Below are 13,180 nucleotides of genomic sequence, written 5' to 3'. Positions count from 1 at the left end.
TGTTATTCTATGCAAATGCATTAAAAGAAACCATGGCTGAGATTTAAAAAAAATATATTGGGTGATATGACTAATATGCAAAATACAGTGCTATAATGACACTGGAGTATGACTCCTCAGTCTTTAAAGCATGTAGCCCTGTTTAAAAAGTGCTTAATAAACCTTTAAAGCTTCCATAAATTCAACTTACTATTATCATTAGCTAGAGCAAAGAATTGCAAAACTATAGGTTAGTGCTGTTGTAGTAAGCTTTTTTAATTAACATTTTTATTGAACCAGAAGAGATCTAATGTACAGTGCTATTGACTTTTTTACTTATAAATAAATGGTGATGCAGGTCATTATTTCAAAAGAAAAGCAAAGTTTCTTAACCTGTGTATCATGTTCTATTTAAAATTAGACATAGTATGCCTGTTCCATTAGCATAAATACCTTCCCTGCATTAATAATAAAAAGCCCATAGAACTTTGTTTTTAAATTTCTAGTGCTGTTTATTTCATTAAATATTTCCCAGTTGCCTGTTAAAATTTTTAATGATCATTTTTAAAAATTTTGAGTTCCAAAGTCTCTCCCTCCTTCCCACCCCATCCCCCTTCCTTCAGAAGGCAAGCAATTTAATATTGGTTTTATATGTGTGTATATGTATGTATGTATATGTATATTATGTATGTAGTCATGAAAAACACATTTTCATATTATCCATGTTGCAAAATAAAACAAACCAAAAAAGGAAAGAAAAAGCTTAAAAAAGTATGCTTCAATCTGCGTTCAGAGTTTATTAGTTCTCTTTCTGGAAATAGCATTTTTCATTACAGGTCCTTCAGAACTATCTTGGATCATTGTCTGGATCAGAGTAGGTGGGTCTTTCACAACTGATCATCCTTACAATATTGTTATAACTGTGTACAATGTTCTCCTGGTTTTGCTCACTTCACTTTGCATGAATTTATTTAAGTCTTCCTAGGTTTTTCTGAAACCATCCTGCATTTCATTTCTTATAACACAATAGTATTCCATTATATTCATATACCACAACTTGTTCAGCTATTCCCCAATTGATGGGCATTCCCTCAATTTCCAATTCTTTGACACCACAAAAAGAGCTACCATAAATACTTTTGTAAAAATAAGTCCTTTTTCCTTTTCTTTCATCTCTTTGAGATGCAGACCTAGTAGTAATATTGCTGGGTCAAAGAGTAAGCACAGTTTTATAGCCCTTTGGAAATAATTCCAGATTGCTCTCTAGAATGGTTTGTACTAGATCACAATTCCACCAACAATGCATTAATATACCTATTTTTCCACATTCCCTCTAGCAGTTGTCATTTTCCTTTTCTGCATGTTAGCAAATGTGATGGGTGTGAGGTGGTATCTCAGAGTTTTTAAATTTGTATTTTTCTAATCAGTAGTGATTTTAAGTATTTTTTCAAATGATTATTGATAATTTTGGTTTCTTCTTCTAAAACTGCCTATTCATAACCTTTAACTATTTATCAACTGAGGAATAGCTCTTATTTTTATAAATTTGGCTCAGTACCAAATGTATTTGAGAAATGAGACCTTTATCAGTGAAATTTGCTGTAAATTATTTCTCCAGTTCCCTCTTTTCCTTCTAATTTTGGCCACATTAGTGTTGTTTGTACAAAATCTTTTTAATTTCATGTAATCAAAATTATCTATTTTACTTCCTGTGATCCTCTCTATCTTCTCTTATCCATAGCTCTGACATATACATTTTTCCATGCTCCCCTAATTTATTTATGATATTACCCTTTTTGTCAAAATAATTTATCTATTTTGACCTTATCGTGATATACAATGTAAAATGTTGGTATATGCCTTGTTTCTGCCAAAATTACTTCCAGTTTTCCCAGCAATATTTGTCAAATGGTGAGTTCTTACCTCCAAGACTTGGATCTTATCAAATACCAGATTACTATAGTCATTTACCACAGTATTATTATGTGCCTAATCTATTCCGCTGATCCACCACTGTGTTGCTTAGCCAGTACCAGATTGTTTTGATTACCGCTTTGTGATATAGTTCCTTCCTTCACATTTTTTCATCGATTCCCTTCATATTCTTGAATTTTTTTCCTTCCAGATGAATTTTGTTTTTTTCTAGCTCTATAAAATAATTCTTTGGTGGTTTGATTGGTATGGCACTGAATAAGTAAATTAACTTAGGTAGAATTGTCATTTTTTATTACACTGGCTCAGCCTACCCATGAGCAATTAACATTTCTCCAATCATTTAGATCTGATTTTATTTGTGTGAAAAGTGTCGTATAGTTGTATTCAATAGTCCCTGGGGTTTGTCTTGGCAGGTAGATTCTCAAGTATTTTATACTGTCTGCAGTTATTTAGAATGTAATTTCTCTTTCTATGTCTTGGTTTTTGGTGGTAGCATAAAGAATGCTGATGATTTATGTAGAGGGGTTTTAATATCCTGCAACCTTCTTGAAGTTAATTGCTTCATCCAGTTTTTAGTTGCTTCTCTAGGGTAATCTGAGTATACTATCATATCATCTAAAAAAGAGTAATAGTTTTGTTTCCTCATTGCCTTTGTTTTATTCCTTCAGTTTCTTTTTCTTGTTGTTATAGCTAGCTTTATTTAATAATAGTGGTGATGCGCAGTGGATGGAGCGCCGGCCCTGGAGTCAGGAGTACCTGAGTTCAGGTCCGGCCTCGGACACTTAACACTTGCTGGCTGTGTGACCCTGGGCAGGTCGCTTAGCCCCAATTGCCTCACTTAAAAAAAAATAATAATAATAGTGGTGATAATGGGCATACTTGCTTCACCCTGGATTTTATTGGAAAGGCTTCTAGCTTATCCCCTTTACAATTAATACTTATACTTGGTTTTAGACACTACTTATCATTTTAAGAAATGCTCTATTGGGGCAGCTAGGTGGCACAGTGGATAGAGCACTGGGCCTGGATTCAGGAGGACCTGAGTTCAAATCCGGCCTCAGACACTTAACACTTACTAGCTGTGTGACCCTGGGCAAGTCACTTAACCCCAATTGCCTCACCAAAAAAGAAAAAAGAAAAAGAAAAAGAAATGCTCTATTGATTCTTATGCTTTCTGGTGTTTTTAACAGGAATGGGTATTTCATTTTGTCAAAGGCTTTTTTGGCATCCATCGATATAATTATATGATTTCTGTTGTTTTTGTTATTAACATGGTCAGTTATGCTGATAGTTTTCCTAATATTGAACCAGCTATGCATTCCTAATATTGCTGTAATCTCCTTGTTAGTATTTTATTTTAAATTTTTGCATCAATATTGATTAAAGAAATTGGTCTATAGTTTCTTTCTCTGTTTTTGCTCTCCCTTGCTTAGACATTTGTGTCATAAACAGAATTTGGTAGTACTCATTCTTTGCCCACTTTTTCAAGTAATTTATATAGTAATAGGAATTAATTGTTCCTCAAATGTTTGGTAGAATTCACTTCTAAATCCATCTGGTCCTCAGGGTTTTTCTCAGGGAGCTCATTTTGGGCTTGTTCAATCTCTTTTACTAAGATAGCATTATCTAACTATTTCATTTCCTATTCTGTTAATCTTGGCAGTTAACTTTTTTGTAAATATTTACTGTTTTCACTTAGATTATCAATTTTACTGGTATATAATTGGGCATAATAACTCTCAATAATTGCTTTAATTTCATCTTCTTTGATGGTTCATTCACCCTTTTCATTTTTGATACTGAAAATTTGGTGTTTTTTTTTAAACCAAATTAACCAATGGTTTTGTGTAAAACCAGCTCTTAATTTTTTATTTATTAGTTCAATGGGTTTTTTAACTTTCAGTTTTATTACTCTCTCCTTTGACTTTAAGGATTTTTATTTTGTTTTTGAATTGGGGTTTTTATTTTGTTCTTTTTCTAGTTGCTTTTGTTGAATGCTCAATTCATTGATCTGCTCTTTCTCTTTTATTGATGTATACATGTAGAGATATAAGTATTCTGCAAAGCAAGTACTGTAAAGACAGATGCTGATGTGAGTAGAAAATTATTTAGATTATCAGTATAATTTGAAGTAGCTTAAAATTCAGTAACTTGTATAGTTGCTATTGTTTTTCTATACATATGCATTATAACCAGTCATGGCTAAGATTTTCAAAAAATATATTGATATATGGACACTAGGTTATGACTCCTCAGTCTTTAATGCATGTAGCCCTGTTTAAAAAGTGTTTAATAAGGGGCAGCTAGATGGCGCAGTGGATAAAGCACCAGCCCTGGAGTCAGGAGTAGCTGAGTTCAAATCTGGCCTCAGACACTTAACACTTACTAGCTGTGTGACCCTGGGCAAGTCACTTAACCCCAATTGCCTCACTGAAAAAAAAAAAAAGAATGTAAAAAGTGCTTAATAGGGCAGCTAGGTGGCACAGTGTATAGAGCACTGGCCCTGGAGTCAGGAGTACCTGAGTTCAAATCCGGCCTCAGACACTTAACACTTACTAGCTGTGTGACCCTGGGCAAGTCACTTAACCCCAATTGCCTCACTAAAAAAAAAAAAGTGCTTAATAAACCTTTAAGTTTTCCATAAATTCAAGTTACTATTATCATTAGCTAGAGCAAAGATGCTATGGTTTCATCACACAAATTTTAGCATGTTTTTCCATTGTTGTCATCCTCTTTAATGAAATTATTGATTATTTCTACATGTTCTTTGAACAATTCATTCGTCAATTAATTCCAATACTATCTAAAGTATTTGGAAAAACAGGTGAAGGAATCCTACCAAATTCCTTTTATGAGACAGATATGGTGCTGATACCTAAACTAGGAAGAGCCAAAACAGAGAAAGAAAATTATAGATAATTTCCCTAATGAATATTGATGTAAAATTTTAATAAACTATTAGCAAAAAGATTATAGCTATTTATCACCAGGATAATACTATGGGCACATGAGATTTATACTAGGAATGCAGGTGTAAGGGCCAAATTTATTATGGAAGAGTTAATTGGGTGGCTCACCATAATATTGGGGTTCAGAAAATAATGAGGGACCTCTAGGTCCAAAATTTCCTCTCTTCCAAACTGCCTTTTTAGTTATTTCTCCCAGGCTAATAAGAAAAGAGATTAACAGCCTCTTTTCCACCAACAAACCAGATTTTATTAACGGGGATAAAATATACAACAAAGGTGAAGTTAATAAAGTCAGGGACAAGGGAATAGGGGAAGAGAAAAATGGATAAACTCCCTGGTTCTAGCAAAGACTCAATCCCCAAACTTACTTCCAGCTTAGCTAATTCGAAGAGCTGGCCTCGTTTCTGTTAACTCACCACCTGGGGTCCGTAGTTTCTATGGGAGTCAGTTGTGCAGCCCCTCTTCAGTCCACTCTCAGAAGCTCACCAACAGGAAAGAAAGCTCCTCTCAGCAAGTGTTCCCTTTTTTCTACTTTTTCTCTCCCTCCCCCAAAAGGGAGGTCCTTCAAGTTGCATGGTCAAGAGTTGTCCCCCTGGTGATATCAGCAGTATCGGTCACTCAGGGCAGGCCTGATGTGGCCTATATCTAATCATCCCAAGTAGGTACTTAGTCAGTTTCTCAAACAATACTAAATCAATCAAGTGGGACCCCTGGGCATCTGCCAAATTCCATTATTTTATCACACAGGACTGGTTCGATATTAGGAAAACTATCAATATAACTAACCATATCAATAACAAAACTAACAGAAATCATATGACTTTCTCAATAGATGCAGAGAAAGCTTTTGACAAAATACAGCACCTATTCCTAGTAAAACCACTAGTGTTAAAGGCTAAAATTCTAGCTAGACTCTAAAATCTAATGAGTGGTCGCCAATAAATTATAAGCTTTAGCAAGAGTTAGACGTTTAAGCATTTATTAAGGAGAATAAGAATTTGGTAAAGAGAGAGAGAGAAAGGCCTACATTCATCTATCTATTAAAGGGAGAGCACATTTCTAGCTCCCTACTCCACCAGCGTCCTCAGGAAAAAGCCCTGTCAGAGCACCCAGCTCCCCCTTCTTCCTCCCGCCAGCAAACATCACTTCCTGATGCCAAAGAAAAGACACATGGTCTTGCCCTCAGAGACGTTCACTTCATGGCACAGCTTTTCTACAGTAAGTCTCCAGCAGGTGGCGTCATTCCAATCGTTACACTAGAGAACATAGAAATAAATGGAGCTTTCCTTAAAATGATAAGTAGTATCTATCTAAAACCATCAGCAAACATTATATGTAATGGGGATGAACAATTCATTCTCTAGGATTAGATTATTAGTTTCCAATTAATTTATAATCTATATTTCCATGACTCTTTATTACATGAAATTTTATTGCATTATGGTCTGAAAAGAGTGTGTTCAATATTTCTGCTTTTCTACATTTGGCTGTGAGGTTTTTATATATGTTGCATTTTTTTTTGAAGGTTCCATATACAGCTTAGAAAAAGGTATGTTCCTTTCTATTCACATTTAGTTTTCTCCTGAGGTCTAACATATCAAATTTTTTATACGATTCTAATTAATCCCCTTGATTTCTTTCTTATTTATTTTATGATTAGATTTATCTAGCTCTTAGAGGGGGAAATTGAGGTCTCCCACCAGTATAGTTTTACTATGTCCTCCTATAATTCATTTAACTTTTCCTTTAAAGATTTGGATGCTATACCATTTGGTGCATATATGTTTAGTATAGATAATACTCCATTGTCTGTGGTTCCTTCTAAGGTAGTTTCCCTGATTGTCCCTTTTAATTAGCTCTATTTTTGCTTTTGCTTTGTCTGAGATCATGATTACTACCCATGCTTTTTTTACTACTGCTGAAGCATAATGGATTCTGCTCCAGCCCCTTATTTTAATTCTGTGTGTGTCTCTGTTTCAAATGTGTTTCACATAAACAACATATTGTTGGATTCAGGCTTCTAATCCATTCTACTATCTGCTTCTGTTTTATGGATGAGTTCATCCCATTCACATTTGTAGCTGTAATTACTAACCATCCTATTTTCTTCTGTTTATCCTTCTCTATCTCTTTTTGTCCTGTTCTTTCTCTAAAGTTTGTTTTGCTTCTGACCATTATCTTCTTATATATGACTTCCCTTTCCCATATCACCTTCCTCATCTACTTCCCTTTTGGGTAAGATAGATTTCTATTACCAATTAAGTATGTGTGCATATATAGATAAAGATAGAGATATATACCCTTTTTGAACCATTTTAGATGTGAGGCAGATTTAAGTGCTGCCCACCTCTCCTACATTTTCCCCTCCACTGTAAAAGCTCTTCCTTGTGCACCTCTTTTATGTGAGATAATTTTCCCCATTCTTTCCCTCTTCCCCCCCAGGGCATCCCTCTTTCCCACCTATCTGGTTTTTTATATCATCCCAACATAACTGACTCATTCCTACACCCTCCTTCTATGTAGACTCCTTCTAAATGCCCTGATAATGATAAAGTTCTTAGAAGTTACAGTAACTCTCCAGCAGGTGGCATCATTCCAATTGTTACATCCTCTTTGATCTGGGAGCTCTGAAATTTGGTTATAATATTCCTAGGAATTTTCATTTTGGGATCAGGGTAGTTTTCCTTGATGACTTCTTGAAATATGATGTCAGGATCTTTCTTTGATCATAGTTTTTACATAGTCCAATAATTCTTAAATTATCTCTCCTTAATCTGTTTGGAGTGGGGGGTAAATGTAATTTTATTTCACATTTTCTGATATTTTTTCATTCTTTTGACTTTGTTTCTTCATGTCTCATATTCTTGATGTCTCAACCTTTCACTTGCCCAATTCTACTTTTTAAGGAATTAATCAATAAATCAATACTGCCCCTCAAGGCTTCTGTTCCCTCTTCACTGAAAGTGGTTCTCTCTGCCCTTGAACTATGACCCAGAAATAGGTAGGGGGCAGTAAAGTTGCCAAAAAGTTGCTCCTCAGGGATACTGCTCTCTCAAGTGAAAGTGCTCCTCTCTGCCCTTGAACTATGACCCAGGAGTGGGTACAGGCAGTGGATTTGCCAAACAGCATCTGATACTGTGTCCAGTGCTAGCACAGGGTTCCCCTATAATATCTTTCTGAACAATTTCCAGGAGCCATGTCTGACTCTACCTTGAGAGCTCCCAAAGTTGCTACTGCTTCTGTTACCACCACCTAATCCCACCACTGGTGTTTCATCCATCCATAGCCAGCCTCTACCTCCATGTAATAGATCTCTCTTTCCAACCTCCTAAATTGTCTTGGGCTGAAAGAATGTCTCACTCTGACCTTTTGTGGATTTTGTCACTCCTTAATTCTATTTGAGGTGTTATTTTAAAGTTATTTGGAGGGAAATGTTGGAGAACTCAGCTGAATGCTTTCTCTACTCTGCCATCTCACAATGTGCTTTTCTTTTTTTGGGGGGGGGGTGAGGCGATTGGGGTTAAATGACTTGCCCAGGGTCACGCAGCTAGTCAGTGTCAAGTATCTGAGGCTGGATTTGAACTCAGGTCCTCCTGAATCCAGGGCCGGTGCTCTATCCACTGTGCCACCTAGCTGCCCACAATGCGCTTTTAAAGAGGAAATCTGAGATGAAACCACATTGTGGCTATCGCAGTACATCTTTAATGGGCTAATATGGCATAACTGATAGAGTACTGGACTTGAAATCAGGAAGACCTGAGTTCAAAATATTGCTTCTGGTTATTACTAGTTGTATGACAATGGGCAAACCATAAAACCCATGTAATCTGGTTTTCTTGGAAATGCCCAGTTTGCCTACAATGGAGCTGCTCTTGAGAGGCCTTTGTTCTCTATCACATGGGTGGAGAAAGCCTTCTTTGATTGGCTGCCTGCCAAAATGAAAACTGACAAGATTAAACATATTGCTCTTTTTTTCTGGCTGTGCTCTTTGGGACTACTTTTATCTGCTACAACTAGAGGATGAAGATCCCAGTTTACTTACAGCCAGGATGCCACAAACTGGGCCAGTAAGTGGGAAGGGCTTTCTCTGCTTTCTCTCTTTTATCTTGACTTGGAAAAATGGGCTTGGGGGGTGTTTGTTCTCCTCAGTTTTCAGGGATCTCCCTGGAACCTTGGAATTCAAGTCATGGCAATCCTGGAGTAAGACTTACACAGGTACAAACTGATAACTCATACCCTAGTGTCAATATGTTACCAGGATGTCACCTTGGCTATCTGTCACAACACCAGCCAGTATTGGTATGAAAGCCCTGAGAAGACAGGGTCCTTGGGACAAAAGCCCAGGAGAAGATTTGGACTTGGAATTGGGATTGTATTCTATAGGAACCAAGCTAAAGTATCAACCTAATGCCTTTCCCCTCTCCAGAGGTGGTGCAAGGGAAAAGAATGATCATACCCTCCATGTACTGGAGGAATAAGTTTGTATATTTGTAATTAAACCGTCTGAAATAAATTTTTGGTTATTTTTTCAATTTGTCAGTTTGACTTTGTGAGCCCAGTTGGGGTTTTCTTGGCAAAGATACTGGACTGATTTGCCATTTCCTTCTTCAGCTCATTTTACAGATGAGGAAATCGAGGCAAACAGGGTGAAGTGGCTTACCCAGAGACACACAACTAGTATGTATCTGAAGCCGAATTTGAACTCAGAAAGATGAGTCTTTCTGACTCTAGGTCTGGTACTCTGTCCACTGGGCCACCTAGCCACCCCTAAAACAAGCTGGGGTATAGGGAACCCCCCCCATACACAAATGATATGGGGCTGAAGCCATCTGCAGAGAGCCTAGACACCTTAACCAATCCCCTTAAGGGTAATGAAAACCCTGGGAGGGGAGAGCTAAAATAAAACCTTGACCATCAGGTAGTGGAGGGTGAGAGTGATGTGTTACACCTGACTGAAGCTCAAATGAGAAAATCCATGTAAAGTTCTTTGCATACATTATTATTATTATTGTTGTTGTTGTTGTTGTTATTATTATGGTGCAGGACAATGAGGATTAAGTGACTTGCCCAGGGTCACAGAGCTAGTAAGTGTCAAGTGTCTGAAGTCACATTTTTTAAAAAATTTTTTAATTTTAGTGAGGCAATTGGGGTTAAGTGACTTGCCCAGGGTCACAGAGCTAATAAGTGTTAAGTGTCTGAGGCCAGATTTGAACTCAGGTACTCCTGACTCCAGGGCCGGTGCACTATCCACTGCGCCACCTAGCTGCCCCCTGAGGTCACATTTGAACTCAGGTCCTCCTGAATCCAGGTCCAGTGTTTTATCCATTGCACCACCTAGCTGCCCCTCTTTGCATACTTTAAAGCATTACATGAATCATTAAAATGTTCTGGTATGACATATCCAAATCCCCATAATAATTAGCAATGTTAAAATGGGATTCTGGTGTACATTCAGAACCTCCAAAGCCAACAAGATAAAAATTTCATCTTATTCTGAGATACTACAATGTCTACATTTGTTTTCTCATTCCATCAGAGGTTTAGAGCTGGGACAAACCCCCTACTACAAATTCAAAGCTCAATATGTCTTTGAAAATTCAACAAATAAACACTTCACAACAGGCTAGAAAATGTTAGAACCTAATGAAGGAATGAAGGCATGACCTGGAAGCTAGAATTATATACCAGAATCTGACTATCTTTTATGAACTGGGAGATATCAAATCCCCATACTAAAATATAAACTTCAAAATATTCTGGGAAATTCAACCAATAAATTGTACTGAAACAAGACCATTGTCACAAGGAGAAATGCTCAACCATAACACTCATCCATATTTTTAATATATGTCATCATACCAAATACTCATACTCACCAAGCTGTAGTAGAACAAAAAACTTTCAGAATATAGAGTCTTATTAAAGAAAATGAAAATAATGGAGAAATGAGATAAAGGATATATCATCTCTGTTATCCTCTTTGTTAATGAAGTTGAACTGAGGCTGCTTTTAGGAAGCTTATAGAAGATATTCTAATACATTTATTCTACTACCAAAAAAAGTTTATTTAATGTACCTTTGCAATCATCTACAGAACATTAGATTTCAAAGAACAATAGCAGGATAGTCACCAGTCCCAGGGTCATCTCTACCTGTCCTCTTGAAAAAGAATAAAATAAACAGATAAAACTTCTATCCAAGTTGGCTGCCTGATGAGGGAGCCTAACTCCCATATACCTACTCTAGCAAAAACCCAAAAATAATCCCAGGAAAAATAATCCTCAAGAAATCCAATGAGAAACTATAGTAAATGACTTCATACACTCCAGAACCACAAAAAAAAATTAGGAAGCCCCAAAGTGACAGATAAGGGGATCCATTAGTGAAGCCAGTAACTATACCAGCACAGATAAAGAAGTAGTAGCCTCTCAGGATGACTAGATATGTGCCAGAGACCATTATAGCCAACAAGGATCTGTATGTCATGGCAGGAAAAGTCAAGAACTCCTTTAGACATCCCAGGGTGGATAGCTTCAGGGATCAGCAACAATCAGTCTGGGTAAGGGAGCACTCAGACCAGAACATATCAAGTCCAGTTTCTCTGAAACTGGCACTCTATCCGGAGAAACTATAGGGAATCCAAAAGACCTGAGGTTCAATGCTCTGAAATTCAAAGATCCTGGGGGGCCTAATCCAGGCAGGTGGAAGTCAGCAGAAGAATCTAGGTGATCCAATACTAGACTGAGCAGGGCCGACCACCCTACCCAAAAATATATCAGAGAGAGGAGCCTGACCCTGGCATAAAGTCCTAACTGAAAAACTAAGACTGAAGAAGACAATCACTACTGTAAAGAATTATCAAGAGATGCTCAACGGGGCAGCTAGGTGGTGCAGTAGATAGAGCACTGGCCCTGGAGTCAGGAGTACCTGAGTTCAAATCCGGCCTAAGACACTTGACACTTACTAGGTGTGTCACCCTGGGCAAGTCACTTAACCCATTGCCCTGCAAAAAAAGAAAAGAAAGAGATGCTCAAAATTCCAACCTAGAAGGAAACCGTTAACTCCACAGTAACTATAAGCAATGATTCAAAGAGGAAAAAAAGATTTTTCACAAATACTATATGGATACCTAGAAAAAATAAATCAGGAGATAAACAATGAAATAAAAGCTACAGACTTAAGAATTGTAAGAATAAATAGTATAGAACAGAAAGTGGTAAACCGTACACAAGTAACAGACTTCTTAAAAATGAGAATAGAATGAATAAATCAATGATTCCACAGGGCAAAAAATATCTAGAGCTCAAAAAATAGAAGAAAATGTAAGTTATATGCTACCAAAAACAACTGATGTGGAAAACAGGAAAACAAAGAGAAATATTACAAGGATCATCCTACTCCCTGAAAAACATTATTTAAAAAAAAGAAAAGGCTGTAGACTATATTTCAAGAAATCATAAATTAAAACTGCCAAAATCTATTAAAATTATAATGTGGAGTAAAGATAGAATCCTCTGATCATGCACAGTCTAAGAAGAACCCCAAAGTCAAAATTCAGAGCTCCCACATCAAAGAAAATATATTACAACCATCCAGAAAAACACAGTCAGGATCACACAAGACCTGGCAACTTCTTACTATAAACAAGAGATCTTAGAATATAATATTCCAAAAGGCAAAATATATAGACTTACAACCAAGAATAACATCCTAAAAATGAAAATAATTTAACAGGGTGAAAAAATGAGCCTTTGGTGGACTTTCAAGAATTACCAATGAAAAGACTAGAGCTATGTTTCAAGAGAAATGCAGAAAGCAACATCTGAGCAACTGGAATAGGCTGTATGATGTAGTGCTGCTAACATTCTTTTTTTTTTTTTTTTTGCTGGGCAATGGGGGTTAAGTGACTTGCCCAGGGTCACACAGCTAGTAAGTGTCAAGTGTCTGAGGCCGGATTTGAACTCAGGTACTCCTGAATCCAGGGCCGGTGCTTTATCCACTGTGCCACCTAGCCGCCCCTGCTGCTAACATTCTAATGGAGGGAAAAAAATGTCCTCTCAGAATGATAAGGACATCAAAGATTACTGAGGAAGTTAATAAAAATAGAGAACCTGGGAGTGGATTTGTTCATTTCTAAGAGTTTTAAGAGAAGGGAGGAAAGGGAGGGTAAAAGGAAGACACAAGTGCACAAAAGAAGGAGGAGGAGGTATAATTTACTATTTTTCATAATATGGGTACGTGAAAAGAGTATACAAACAAGGAGGAAGGGATGAGGGAAGTGGCCTTCAGATGAACAT

Source organism: Dromiciops gliroides, chromosome 4 (genome assembly GCF_019393635.1).
Source record: "Dromiciops gliroides isolate mDroGli1 chromosome 4, mDroGli1.pri, whole genome shotgun sequence".
NCBI classification, from domain to species: domain Eukaryota; kingdom Metazoa; phylum Chordata; class Mammalia; order Microbiotheria; family Microbiotheriidae; genus Dromiciops; species Dromiciops gliroides.
Note: the sequence above shows the minus strand (reverse complement) of the source record.